General features: G+C 44.7%; 1 protein-coding gene across 3 annotated transcripts in view; it reads right to left on the bottom strand.

Moving 5' to 3' along the window:
- The window catches only part of LOC144498124 (gamma-aminobutyric acid receptor subunit beta-1-like), a 303,665-nt gene that overhangs the window by 149,518 nt on the left and 139,749 nt on the right, over positions 1–14,398 (bottom strand). The window lies entirely within an intron of this gene.

The following is a 14,398-nucleotide window of genomic DNA, read 5'->3' as shown; positions in this document are numbered from 1 at the left end:
ATATTCACTGGAAAGAACTTCAACATAGACTTTACCATTTTTCATGCTCCATTTTACGTCTCAATATGACTCTGAAGGACTTTGTTATGATGGAGTTGGAATACACTTACTGCTAGGTTAATTGATGGGTACTTTGATCCGACTGAGCATGTTTCTATGCAGTCGGGAAAGCTTGTTCCGATGAGAATATAGCCAGTTCTCTTCTGATTAATGCTGGATGACAAGCTGATTATTTTGAAAAATATGAATCTTTGGGGCAATTGTATCCCTGATCCAATTGGTCTTGTGAAATGGTACATACGTTTAGAAAGAATTGGTATATGTATTCACTACATTTAATAAGTAAACAAAACCAGCGCCCACTAATAGGGCAGTTTGTCAAAGGAAGCTTGGGGCCAATTAAGAATTAAAATTATTGCGGGGGCAGATTGTTGCACAAAATGAATGCTCTGTATCTGCCTTCACTAGAGCACAGGATGCTGTAAATATAGTCAAGGAGACTGTCATGCTGTAGGTTGGGAAAAAATTGATGAGAGGAGATAATTAAAAGTTTGGGAGACTTCATCGTAGAAAAGTCATATGGAAATTGTGGAGACACTGGCTACAACCCTCTAATCCTCCTTAAATACTGGGATGTTGCCAGAGGACAGGAGAATTGTAAATGTAACACCTTGTTAAAAATAGTGGAGAGTGTTAAACGTGTCGTCAACTACAGGCCAGTCAGCCTAATGTCAGCAATCTGGAACCTTTTAGAGTCAGTAATTTGACACAAAATTAATTGGCATGTGGAAAAGTGTAGACAAATAAGTGTAAGCTGGCATGAGTAAGTGAACAGAAAATCTTGTTTGACTAACTTGATTGAGTTCATAGAATCCCTACAGTGCAAAAGGAGACCATTTGGCCCATTGAGTCTGCACCGATTTTCCGACACAGCATCTTACCCAGGCCCTATGCCCATAACCCCACATATTTACATGACTAATTCCCCTAACCTATACATCTTGGGGCACAAAGGGGCAATTTAGCATGGCCAATCCACCTAACCTCCATGCCTTTGCACTGTGGAAGGAAACCGGAGCACCCAGAGGAAACCCACGCAGACACAGGGAGAATGTGCAAACTCCACAGACCGGAATTGAACCCGGGTCCCTGGCACTGTGAGGCAGCAGTGCTAACCACTTTGATGAAGTAGCGAGAGGGTGATTGAGGGTAGCGCAACTGTTAGTAAAATTAGTTCATGGGTTTAAAGGGACAGGGGCAATGTGCATACAAAATTATCTAAGTGAAAGTAAGTAGAGAGTAATGGTGAGCATGGTTTTTTGATGTTGGAGGGAAATATACAATACTGCATATTAAGACCACAGTTCTTTTTGATACTTATTAATCACCTAGATTTGGGTATACAGGACATGGGCCTAAGGTTCACACACAGCTGCCAGGGAGTATTTAGGCAGTAAGGAGCTTCAAATAAAAGAAATGAGCATCCCTCTGAGTTTCCACCAGCCCCAATCTCTCAGTGATTTTACACTGGGGTGGTCAAGGCATTAGGCCGCCTGTGATCAATTGAGGCCCAGAAGTGGCAAATTACGGGCGGCACGGTAGCACAGTGGTTAGCACTGCTGCTTCACAGCTCCAGGGTCCCGGGTTCGATTCCCGGCTCGGGTCACTGTCTGTGTGGAGTTTGCACATTCTCCTCGTGTCTGCGTGGGTTTCCTCCGGGTGCTCCGGTTTCCTCCCACAGTCCAAAGATGTGCGGGTTAGGTTGATTGGCCAGGTTAAAAATTGTCCCTTAGAGTCCTGGGATGCGTAGGTTAGAGGGATTAGCGGGTAAAATGTGTGGGGGTAGGGCCTGGGTGGGATTGTGGTCGGTGCAGACTCGATGGGCCGAATGGCCTCCTTCTGCACTGTAGGGTTTCTATGTTCATGTATTGGCTACTTAATGGCCATTTCCTGCCTAACCTCAATTATTAGGCTGCAGGAGGATTTTCCAAGCATGGAGGAAGTCCTAAAATGAATGGGTTTAGGTCTCAGGTGGGAAGGTGGGGGAATACATCCCTCTGAGACCCCTTTCTAACTTTGGGCATCCCCACCCCTGCTCCCCTCCCGGTTAAGGAACAGTTGCTGGCCCTCCCTCTCCACCCTCCGTGGGAATATGCACCATGGACGGGGCGGAAAGTTTGATGGACCAGTTTAAAGCTCTGTTGACTTTGTGCAGGAATTTCCCGTTCCTGCTACATGTGGGATTGGAAAGTACTACCAGTGGGCTTGCTGCCATGTGAGGATTGGGGTTACATGGGGTTATAGGGCGTAAGAGTAGGTGCAGACTCGATGGGCCAAATGGCCACCTTCTGCACTGTAGAAATTCTATGATTCTTCTATGAAACAGCCCAATGAAATGAGGCGCGCAATGGCTGTCGCTAGCAATTTTGAATTAGATTCAAATTAAGTACTGAAAGGGAAATAAAGAGAGGGAAAGAAACATTGGATAAAGAGAAAAAGATGCACATCGAAAATATAAGAGAAAAGATTTGAAATTTAAAGTGCAATTTTAAAAAAATCTGCAAGAAGAAATTTTTACTGGCAGGAATAAGATTGAAAAGTTTAAATTGTTTCCTTTCTGAGCTAAAGAGGATGATTGGCATTTCATTAACAGTTATTGCGTAGCTAAAAGGCTACAAACACTGTTAATTGCTGGTCCTAATTATCTATGATGAGTTTAATGGACAATTAATGTCCAAATCTTGCAAGTTCTTTTAAAAATGAATAGGGAGGTTTAGAACGAGTCTGAGCAAAGCAAATGGTGAAATGACGTAAATTGACTAGCAAGAATCGCAACACTTAACATATCACTCAATCTTGTGAATTTGATAGCATTAACAATTTATTTTAATTCATTCATGGGACATAGTGTCGCTGGCTGGCCAGCATTCATTGCCCATCCCTAGTTGCCCGAGGGCAGTTGAGAGTCAACCACATTGCTGTGGCTCTGGAGTCACATGCAGGCCAGAACGGGTAAGGACGGCAGATTTCCTTCCCTAAAGGACATTAGTGAGCCAGATGGGTTTTTCCAACAATCAACAATGGTTTCATGGTCACCAGTAGATTCTTAATTCCAGATAATTTTTATTAAATTCAAATTCCACTAAATGCCATGGCCGGATTTGAACTCGTGTCCTTAGAACATGTTTTGCATTGTTTTTATGTCATTATTTTTCCAGCAAGATTCAGCCCAGTGTGTTCTTTACCATTGAATTGATAGATGATGAATTGATCAATCAATCAATGAAAGAAACAATATCTGAATCTAAAATGAGGTAGAACTTATTAACATTTACGATCCAACTTTTTAGTGCTTGGGTAATTAACACCATAAAATTTGAACATTTTAAGAAAAGATTAAAGTCATTAATCAACTATCTTGGCAACTGTGCTTTGTATTAACATACTACTTAAATATCCATATTGGAGTCAAGATGTTGATTCATAACCTCCTTCCAAAGGTGAATAATTATACAGCCCTTCCAGAACTCGATTCTTATTTAAATGAATAATAGTTGGTTTGGAATTCTTTACATAAATGTGGGTGAAATAAAGTCCGATACTCGAAGTATTTAAATATATTATAAAATGCACGGAGCTGCTCCCTTCCAATCGTTGGGAGTGGAATTCTCTCATTTTCAGACTAAGTGCCGTGGTGGGGGTGGGAATGTGGAGTGTTTCCCTCTGGGGAGGCTGGCAGGAAAACATCCCATTTCGTCCAGCCATGATCCCATTAAATATGCACCCGGGTTTATTATGCTGTATTCAGTAGTGGGGGAGGCCTGGATGATGTGTAGTCCGCCATCATGTTCGGGTGCCATATTGAAAAGGCGTCCAACATCACTGATCTACTATTGAAGAAAAAAGGTGGACCACCTGAGAATGAAGATGGATCTCTGAGGCTGGAAGATGAATCCTTTAAGGAGACCGAATCTGGAAGGTCCACCTGCAGATGTTTCCCCCACACACTGCTGTGGTGTTCCAGGGTCCAGGGTTGTGGGAGGTTTTCACCCTGAACTCTGGAGGCAGTCCTCGGCCTGCATTACATCAAGTGCCTCGTGGGGGCCTGCCAGCCAGGCCCCATTGATACACTGGATTTCCCTTCAATCCACCCTCCACAACCTCCCCTGCTACCAGCACCAGCTGCAGCATTTGCAGCCATCTTCAGCCAGAAGTGCCAAATGGATGATCCACCTCAGCCTCCTCTGGAAACCCCCAGCATTGCAGATGCCAATCTTCGGCCAATTTGATTCATTTCACATGATATCAAGAAATAGCTGAAAGCGGTGGATACAGTAAAGGCTATGAGACTTGACAGCATCCCTGCAATAGAACTGAAGGCATATGCTTCAGAACTAACTGCACCCCTAACCAAACTGGTCCAGTAAAGCTGGAACCCAGCAATATGGAAAATTGTCCAAATAAGTCCTGAACACCAGAAGCAGGACAAATCAAACCTGGCCATCAGTCTGCTCTCGATCATCAACAAAGTGATGGGAGGTGTCGTCAAAAGTGCGATTAAATGGCAGTTTGTCAGCAATAATCTGTTCACTGGTGCTCGGTTTGGGTTCCGCCAGGGCCACTTAACTCCTGATGTGTGTGTGAAGGGTGGGGCCGCCCCAATGCCCGGGTGTTTGAGGGGGTGGGGTCACCCCGATGCCTGTGTGTGTGTGTGTGTGAGGGGGTGGGGTCGTCCTGATGCCTGGGTGTTTGAGGGGGTGGGGTCGCCCCGATGCCTGTGTGTATGAGGGGCTCCATGGCGGGAGCGGGAGATGGGCCAAGTTCATGTCAAACACAGATCTTTAAAGATGGTGCCCCGAGCTCTGTGGATGTTGTTGCCAGGCCTCGCCCTGCCAGAGTGACACGGAAACTATGGTCCCAGATTCTTTGTGTACAGAGTGTCAAAGAACCTGCAGCTGAAGAGCTGCACGCTGCTTTTCTTCCTGAAACCGACACTGACAAATTATAGGAAGATTCGCTGCCACTCCTGCTGCACTCTCCTGTCTGGTGAACCAAATAGGGCAACCCTTCCTCCAGCCATCAAATACAGCATTGTCTCCAGGTTGCCAAACACCAAACATGCCGTTCAGGAGCTATCCTGGTTCACTGCTTGCTTTGAAACTTCATTGCTTGTTTTTGCCATCCATTGGTTTTTTAGCAGTTACTTTGCTGACCACATAATTTGGAAAGGCTATTAACAGTTGCCAGCCCCATACAGCTCCTGGAGAGACACCTTTTTATTCTCACATGTGGCCAATTATGTTTAAATGGTTGTAACCTTTCGATTCTTCCCTCCCCTTTAGATAAGCTGCTGACACAAGGCCCATTCAGGTTCGGAGCTCAATATTAAATGAGAATCAAGCCAGATTTTATTTTATGAAATTGTAAAGCTTACAGTGCATCAAGACCCATTGCCTCAAAGCTGAGTCTGGAAAATTCACCCGTTTGCTTTTAGATCTGTTATTTCAGTGAAACAAGAACCAATAAGATATGATTTTACGTGGGAGTAAAGGGTTATCTTTAATGCTCCTGTGGCAGAGCTCATACTGGAAAATTGATGCACAAAGTCTGTGATTTTTCATCCTTTAAAATGTTCCCAGTTTTCTGATAAACAAGCCTGCTGCAGAAAACTCTACAATAGACGGACACACTGTAGCCTATCTCATCTGACTGTGTCCTGGATATACTTGCACATGTGTGACATAAAATATTCCCACAGAAAATACAAATATTTTGTCACAATCAAAAATCTTCCTGACCTTTCAGGTAATTTGGAATACAAAAGAAATCACCAACCACATGACTGCGAATTTCCTGGAATCCTGTCAACATTTCTAACTTAGGTGTCAGTCAGTTCTTCCCTAGTACACTGAGACCTTGGGTCATTGTCTGTGTGGAGTTTGCATGTTCTTCCTGTGTCTGTGTGGGTTTCCTCTGGGTGCTCCGGTTTCCTCCCATAGTCCAGAGATGTTTGGGTTAGGTTGATTGGCCATGCTAAATTGCCCCTTAGTGTCAGGGGGATTAGCAGGGTAAATGCGCAGGTTACAGGGAATAGAGCCTGGATGGGATTGTTGTTGGTGCAGGTTTGATGGGCCAAATGGCCTCTTTTTGCACTGTAAGAATTCTATGATGATTCTATGACACAGAAAGAAACAGGAGTGTTGGCTAGGGCATGACATCAGATATAACTTCAAATATTGGGCAAGTTTCTTTTTCCCCAGTGAGCCCAAAGAAAAGAGATGTGTTGCACCGCCATCACTGTATGAGGAAAAAGTACTCTGACTGAATTTGTTCCTCAAATGTCTGGACAGCTCAAGAAATGCATTAAAACATGCTCCTCAGAAAATCTTCCCATTTGTAACTGCAAGATGTGGTCTCCTTAACATTAATACAGGCATAAAATATCTGATAATCTTCCCAGACAAGGAAATCATTTATTTTTGATGGTTGGAAACAGTAACATATGTCTGTGTGTGTAAAAGGTCAAGGAATACGTAAAGATTTCAATCAGCAATATTTGAGTGGATAACAGTTTATGAAGGAACACTACACTGTGTCCTATTGATTGACAAAGAAGGGGCTCCAATGAACCCAAATATCTTTAATCTGAGTTGGCTCTGAACACTAGATTGTGCACAAATACTTTACTGGCTTATCCTCTGAACTCCAAAATAACTTTTCCTTCCATTTATGAATGATATCTCTATGTAAGATCTTCAACCATCATGGGTAGTTTGTATCTTGTATTTTGTGTTTGACTGTCGAAATGCTTTTTTATATAGTGGCTTTTGCAAATATGTTAAATCAATGCTGAGGTCCACATTTCCTCAGGTATCATTCCACCATTGTGACGATAATGGGATGTCACTTCCACTTGCTCTCATAGTGTCATAAATATTTGCATACATTGTGCAGGATTTTTAAAAGAATCATTCAAGGGATGTGGATGTCACTGGCTAGGCATTATTACCCATCTCTAATTGCCCTTGATAAGGTGGTGGTGAGTTGTCTTCATGAACCGCTGCAGTCCATGTGGTGTAAGTACACCTGCAGTGCTGTTAGGGAATTCCAGGATTTTGACTCCGTGATAATGAAGGAATGGCGATAAATTTCCAAGTAAGGAAGGTGAATGACTTACAGCAGACTTGCAAGTGGTGGTGTTCCCGTTTATCTGCTGCCCTTTTCCACCTAGGTAGTTACATAAGAACATAAGAAATAGGAGCAGGAGTAGGCCATCTAGCCCCTCGAGCCTGCCCCGCCATTCAATAAGATCATGGCTGACCTGATAGTGGTTTAGTTCCACTTACCCGCCCTCTCCCCATAACCCTTAATTCCCTTATTGATCAGAAATCTATCTACCTGTGACTTAAACATATTTAACGAGGTAGCCTCCACTGTTTCAATGGGCAGAGAATTCCAGAGATTCACTACCCTCTGAGAGAAGAAGTTCCTCTTCAACTCTGTTCGAAACTGACTCCCCCTTATTTTGAGGCTGTGTCCTCTAGTTCTTGTTTCCTTTCTAAGTGGAAAGAATCTCTCTGCCTCTACCCTGTCTAGCCCCTTCATTATCTTATATGTCTCTATAAGATCTCCCCTCAGCCTTCTAAACTCCAACAAGTACAGGCCCAATCTACTCAATCTCTCCTCATAAGCTAACCCCCTCATCTCTGGTGTCAACCTGGTGAACCTTCTCTGTACTCCCTCCAAGGCCAATATATCCTTCCGCAAATAAGGGGACCAAAATTGCACACAGTACTCTAGTTGCAGCCTTACCTGTACCTTGTACAATTGCAGCAAGACCTCCCTGCTTTTATACTCCATCCCCTTCGCGATAAAGGCCAACATTCCATTTGCCTTCTTGATTACCTGCTGCACCTGCAAACTGAGTTTTTGCGATTCATGCACAATGACCCCCAGGTCCCTCTGCACAGTAGCATGTTGTAATTTTTCACCATTTAAATAATAGTCCATTTTACTATTATTCTTTCCAAAGTGGATAACCTCACATTTGTCAACGTTATACTCCATCTGCCAGATCCTCACCCACTCACTTAACCTATCCAAATCTCTCTGCAGACTTTCCGCATCCTCCACGCAATTCGCTTTCTCACTCATCTTTGTGTCACCCGCAAACTTTGTTACCCTACACTCGGTCCCCTCCTCCAGATCGTCTATGTATATGGTAAACAGTTGAGGCCCCAGCACCGATCCCTACGGCACGCCACTAGTCACCAACTGCCAACCAGAAAAGCACCCATTTATTCCAACTCTCTGCTTCCTGTTCGATATGATGTGGAGATGCCGGCGTTGGACTGGGGTAAACACAGTAAGAAGTTTAACAACACCAGGTTAAAGTCCAACAGGTTTATTTGGTAGCAAAAGCCACACAAAAGTGGCTTTTGCTACCAAATAAACCTGTTGGACTTTAACCTGGTGTTGTTAAACTTCTTATCCTGTTCGATAGCCAATCCTCAATCCACGCTAACACTTTGCCACCAACTCCGTGTACCTTAATCTTCTGCAGCAACCTTTTGTGAGGCACCTTATCAAACGCCTTCTGGAAATCCAAACACACCACATCCACCGGTTCCCCTCTGTCAACTGCACTCGTCATATCTTCATAAAAATCCAGTAAATTCGTCAAACATGACTTTCCCTTCATGAATCCATGCTGTGTCTGCTTGATCGAACCATTTTTTTCCAGGTGTCCTGCTATTTCTTCTTTAATGATGGATTCCAGCAATTTCCCAACTACGGACGTTAAGCTAACCGGCCCGTAGTTACCCGCCTTTTGTCTACCTCCTTTTTTAAACAGTGGCGTCACATTAGCTGTTTTCCAATCAGCCGGCACTTCCCCAGAGTCCAGCGAATTTTGATAAATTACAACCAACGCATCTGCTATTACTTCTGCCATTTCTTTCAGTACCCTGGGATGCATTCCATCCGGGCCTGGGGACTTGTCTACCTTTAGTCCCATGAGCCCACCAAGCACTACCTCTTTAGTAATCGTAATCGTTTTAAGGACCTCACCCCCTACAGTCCCACGACCGTCAATTTTCGGTAAGCTATTTGTGTCCTCTACCGTGTTACAGTTTGGAAGGTGCTGTCTAAGGAGCCTTGGTGGGTTCCTGCAGTGCATCTTATAGGTGGTACATACTGCTGCCACTGTGCATCGGTGGTGGAGAAAGTGAATGTTTGTGGAGGAAGTGAATGTTTGTGGAAGGGTACCAATCAAATAGATTGCTTTGTCCTGGATGGTGTCAAGATTCTTGAGTGTTGTTGGAGCTGCACTCATCCAGGCAAGTGGAGACTCATCACATTCCTGATTTGTGCCTTGTAGATGGTGGACAGGCTTTGGGGAGTCAGGAGGTGAGTTACTCTCCACAGGATTCTTAGTCTTTGACTTGAATTTCTAGCCAGTCCAGTTCAGGATGTTGATAGTGGGGAATTCAGCAATGATAATGCCACTGAATGTCAAAGGGAGGTGGATAGACTCTCTTGTTGGAGATGGTCATTTGTCCGAAGTGAGTGCTTCTTGCTACTTGACAGCCCAAGCTGATCTGTATATTGTCCATGTCTTGCTGCATTTGTACATGGGCAGCTTCAGTATTTGAGGAGCTGCACAAATGGTGCTGAACATATTCACAGATGACTGCACAATCTCCACTTTTGACCTTATGATTGAAGTAGCAGAAGATGGTTAGGCCTAGGACACAACTCAAGCATGTATTGCTACAGCTGGATAACTGCCTGCCAGTGTTAGATAGCTGGCTATGCTGGCCGTTTCAAAATAGTCATGCACACAATGTTACTGCGGGCCATTGTCTTAAGGAAACTGGCTGTTTAAGTTATTGGATAGCCCAATTTCCATTACAGTGAAGTTTCAACAGGAAGTTAACTGTTTATTTCGTAGGTGTTCATTGCATTGGAAACAAATAATGAGGAATAGATGGGTATTTTTGGTGTCATTCCAACATTCCTGCCTCTTTTACAGAGCCCTGAATGGAAATGGATGAACATATGTAAGAGGTAATATGTAATGGGCGGCACGGTGGCACAATGGTTAGCACTGCTGCTTCACAGCGCCAGGGACTTGGGTTCGATTCCCAGCTTGGGGTCTGTGTGGAGTTTGCACATTCTCCCCATGTCGGTGTGGGTTTCCTCTGGGTGCTCCAGTTTCCTCCCACAGTCCAAAGATGTGCGGTTTAGGAGCATTGGCCATGCCAAATTGTCTCTTAGAGTCCCAGGATGCGTAGGTTAAAGGGATTTGCAGGGTAAATAATTGGGGTTAAGGGGATAGGGGCTGGGCGAGATTGTTATTGGTGCAGACTCGATGGGCCGAATGGCCTCCTTCTGCACTGTAGGGATTCTATGATTCATATGATTCTATGAATCTATGAGGTGTCCACCTCCATTTCCAGTGGGAACTTCAGCTGGCTGAGAAAGAGACAGACAGCCACCATTACGGCATCTCTAAACTCCACCACTGTCTACCCTGAATATGATAGCATTATACTGGAACAGACAAAGAAATTCAAGAGATATATGTATGTTTGTGGCTGGTTTTAGAACTCTATTACTGCTGTTTCATTAACTTTGACTATGTATTGTATATCTGAAGTAGTTTAGCTAAAGATGCTTTAACAGGAGGAAGTGAACAGAGGGCAGCATGGGTAGCACAGTGGTTGTGCATAGTACCGCACTGCTGCCTCACAGTGCCAGGGACCAGAGTTCGATTCTGGCTTCGGGTCACTGCCTGTGTGAAGTTTGCACATTCTCCCAGTGACTGCATGGGTTTCCTCCGGGTGATCTGGTTTCCTCCCACAGACCAAAGATGTGCAGGTTAGGTGAACTGGCCATGCTAAATTGCCCCTTAGTTTATCCCAAGATGTGTAGGTTAGATGGATTAGCCATGCTAAATGTATAGGGCAGGGGAGAGGGCCTGAGTAAGATGCTCTGTCGGAGAGTTGGTGCAGACTTGGCAGGCTGGGTGGCCTCTTCTGCACTGTAGGGATTCTATGATGAAACCAAATCACAAAGTATGGGATTAACTATGTTGCAGATTTGGTGTAGAACACATCCCTTAGATATTATTTTTCTGCTTTGTGTCTTCAAATGCAATCACTGGCGGAAAGTATACAATTTAATCTCGAGACAAACATTAACAAGGATAAATTCAGCTTAGTCTATGTCTTATAGATAATCAGAAACAACTAATTGATTGTGTTGAATGAATTGCTTTGTTAGGTTTGATTGCTTGCTTAATTTTTCACTGAGCCGATTTAATAGCAGCCGACACCAGACAACTAAATCTCTCGGTTCTAGCAATCTGAAGCAGGAATCCAAGGTGTGCGACGGATGTGACAAATTAACGGGAGTAATTTTCACCTTGGCCGCTTGATGGGTGATGGCTCCATGTGGAGATCGCATTTTTGGAAATTGGCAAGAGAGAATCAAGGATGAGCTGGGAGAATTTTTTCACCTTGAGTTATTGTGACCTGAATGCAGTACCTGGAAGAACTGAGGAAGCAGGTTGAATCACAATACATTTCAAAAGGGAATTGGATCAATACTGAAGGGTAGAAAATTGCAGGGTTGCGGAGAAAGACCAGATAAGCGAGACTAACCGGAAAGTATTTTGAAGAGCTGGCACAAGAATCCTGGGCCAAATAGCTCCTACTGCTAGATTTTCTGATTCAATGGTCATGTTGCCAGTGGTGGGAACAAAGAACAAAGAACAATACAGCACAGGAACAGGCCCTTCGGCCCCCCTAGCCTGCGCCGCTCCCCGGTCCAGGATTGAATCCTGAATCCAGGATCCCCGCCCAATTTTACAGCCTATCTACATCCTAATATCCTATCCACCGAGCTGTCCCTCACAGCTACGATGCTTTGTTCATCACAACCTATTAACTCACCCCCACCCCCCCATTCCAGACCATGTGATCTCCAGGGAGAGGCGAAAACCCAGAGTGAAAACCCCAGGGCCAATATGGGGAAAAAACATCTGGGAAATTCCTCTCCGACCCCCTGAGGCGATCGAAACGAGTCCAGGAGATCACACTGGCCCTGATCAGAAAATGCTTCCCAACCCTATTCATTTCCACTTCTGCTTTACGAACACCATCTGAATTCCCTGCCCCCGAGACAGGTTCCCAACTATCCGCAGTCTCGCTCTGTACTGGCACCAGCAAGATGATCATAGAATGAAGCCTTGAAACGAGAAACAAAGAACAATTAGCCCGCGCCGCTCCCCGGTCCAAACTAGACCACTCTTTTGTATCCCTCCATTCCCACTCCATTCATATAGCTGTCTAGATAAGTCTTAAACGTTCCCAGTGTGTCCGCCTCCACCACCTTGCCCGGCAACACATTCCAGGCCCCCACGACCCTCTGTGTAAAATATGTCCTTCTGATATCTGTGTTAAACCTCCCCCCCTTCACCTTGAACCTATGACCCCTCGTGAACGTCACCACCGACCCGGGGAAAAGCTTCCCACCGTTCACCCTATCTATGCCTTTCATAATTTTATACACCTCTATTAAGTCTCCCCTCATCCTCCGTCTTTCCAAGGAGAACAACCCCAGTTTCCCCAATCTCTCCTCATAACCAAGCCCCTCCATACCAGGCAACATCCTGGTAAACCTCCTGAAGATATCGGTCTCCACCTCCACTCCTGATCCCTTCTCCCGGCATTATCAGTCTTCCCACATCTTAGTCCGTTGTCAAAGGATTCAGAAATTTCCAGCCATTAAATCATGAAATCTAATAGTACAAAAAGAGGCCACTTGGCCCATTCTTTTAATGCACCAGATCTTTCACAGGCATCTGTAATTGAAAACCCTTTCTTCTCCCCCTGCCCCAGACCATTCTGATCTCACTCCAATCTGTGCTAATCTCCCCACGGGCCTATGATTTTGCTCTGAGCCCTCCAATCTCTGAGCTCCCACCACACTCAGTTTACAATTCCCACACCCCCTCCCACTATCTCCAGCCTCTGAGCTCCAACATCAACACCCAACCAGCTCCTCCCAAACCTTTGGCCTCCAATTTGATCACCCGAACCCTGATCTCCAGTCACACCGGCCTCAGATTTTCTATGTGCTGGCCCACCCAACAACCCCTCCCCTCGTCCTCTGTTTCCCCTCAACTCCAGCCTCTAACCTTCAGACTCACCACCCCACCTCCTCCTATCCTTCTCTCTTCTTTATTCCTCAGCTATCACCTGGTGCTGAAGGCCTACGTGCTTGACGAGTCAGCTATGAAAATGATGTTAATGCGGCCTTTCTGGGTTTCCTGGCCTAAATCCTACTGCTCTCTACCTCCTGCACCTCTCAACTCCAGTACAAATCCAGTCCATGGTCTCCTTAACAATAGTAGATGTGTTTTACATCCAGCAGTCTTTTCTGATGAAGAGAGCCAATGGAATGGGAACTCAGAGGAGTTCTGTAACAGGCGAGCAACAGAAAAGCAAATCAAGCAGAGCGTAAAGTAGGGTTGCCAATTCGTTATTGTCCATTCTGCTCAACTGTCCAAGACCAATTTCACTCCTTATAGAACATAGAACAGTACAGCACAGTACAGGCCCTTCGGCCCTCGATGTTGTGCCAAGCTTTATCCAAAACCAAGATCAAGCTATCCCACTCCCTATCATTCTGGTGTGCTCCATGTGCCTATCCAATAATCGCTTGAAATTTCCTAAAGTGTCTGACTCCACTATCACAGCAGGCAGTCCATTCCACACCCAAACCACTCTCTGAGTAAAGAACCTACCTCGTACACCCCTCTGGAGCTGCAGCAAATTGGCTTTGGGGACATAATCTGAAAAATAATCCTATCAAATGGATTTTAGAAGAGGTTTTTTAAAGTAAAGTTTATTTATTAGTCACAAGTAAGGCTTACATTAACACTGCAATGAAGTTACTGTGAAATTCCCCTAGTCGCCACCTGTTCAGGTCAATGAACTTAACCAGCACGTCTTTCAAAATGCGGGAGGAAACCGGAGCACCCGGAGGAAACCCACACAGACACAGGGAGAACATGCAAACACCACACAGACAGTGACCCAAACCAGGAATCGAACCCAGGTCCCCTGGCGCTGTGAAGCAGCAGTACTAACCACCATGCCACCGGAAATGTGGCAGAACTGGAGATTCTCCACATTGGTGAATACAACTGAAAAATAGGTTAATGATGCTTCTGTTCATAAAGGAAATAGTTTTCTAGTGATAGAGAATCATTGAAGTGCATTGTATAACAGTGCCCAATACTTTAATTATTTACAACGTAATGCTTTTCTGGAGGGTAAGGTTCCACCATGGAAATAAGTGCAATCATAAATAATTATGCATTCTAATT

This window comes from Mustelus asterias, chromosome 1 (genome assembly GCF_964213995.1).
Source record: "Mustelus asterias chromosome 1, sMusAst1.hap1.1, whole genome shotgun sequence".
Lineage (NCBI taxonomy): Eukaryota > Metazoa > Chordata > Chondrichthyes > Carcharhiniformes > Triakidae > Mustelus > Mustelus asterias.
The sequence above is the reverse complement of the archived record's forward strand: the minus strand, read 5'-3'. Positions and strand labels throughout refer to the sequence as shown.